Source organism: Acyrthosiphon pisum, chromosome A1 (genome assembly GCF_005508785.2).
Source record: "Acyrthosiphon pisum isolate AL4f chromosome A1, pea_aphid_22Mar2018_4r6ur, whole genome shotgun sequence".
Taxonomy (NCBI): domain Eukaryota; kingdom Metazoa; phylum Arthropoda; class Insecta; order Hemiptera; family Aphididae; genus Acyrthosiphon; species Acyrthosiphon pisum.
The window spans coordinates 146,172,993-146,173,953 of NC_042494.1; positions in this window are offsets into that span (position 1 = coordinate 146,172,993).

Genomic DNA, 961 nt, shown 5'->3' on the forward strand with positions numbered 1-961 from the left:
ATATTACGTACCTGATAGTGTCTGAATGTCTGATATTATTAATATTAAACAAATATTGATCAAAATAACATCCAAATTCACCTAGAACCAGTCACCCTCACCCGCCAATTCTCTGAGGGGCGTCAGTCAACACCCTTGACCGTCCCAGTGCGCGCCACTGTTTGCAATATATATTATGGTTAGATTCGGTTGTCTAATAGGTCACATGTTCCAGCGCTTTGTCACCAACTGAGCAGTTTGCTATGGTTGCTGAACAGTCGACCCAGCTATAAGTAGTATAACTCATCAACTCGTAACAACACGTAAGTTGCATTTTAAAGCTTTAGGAAATAACTGGTGAGTGGTGGATTAGATGTTTTCGTATTCCGTATTATATAGATATGTGAAAAAATCCTTTTTTGAGAAATATGTTTGTGACGAGTCTTTTATATCGGCTTTGAAAAGTTTTTATTTTTTATAATAGTTAATAATCCGACTATTATGTATAATAATATATAATATATAGGAATATATAAGTGACGCGATTGCGTGAATACCACTGAAAAACACGACAAAATAACAATTTATTATTTACATGCATTTTACTTTCACCCTCTATTTTTCTAGTACAGAATATAATAATATGATGTATCCGAGCGACTAGGAAATAATAATTTGACTGATCTCTCGCTGCATGTCGTTTTCCATATTAATTCTCATACGCGTTATTATTGCATTATTACAATATTATTTTACGTTGACCTTCGTCACCAATTTCAACGCGCACCGCGCTACGACGATAATATAATATTACAATCTATTACAATAATTCGCAACACACACATACACACATACTTAGTATAGTCGATATGAGCGGAGTTTAAGTTTTCGCTGATCCCTTGAGCGAAATCAAACCACTATCGAAACATTATAGCATCTTTACGGCAAGGAAGGGTCCTATCCAATATTGTACTCGAAAAAA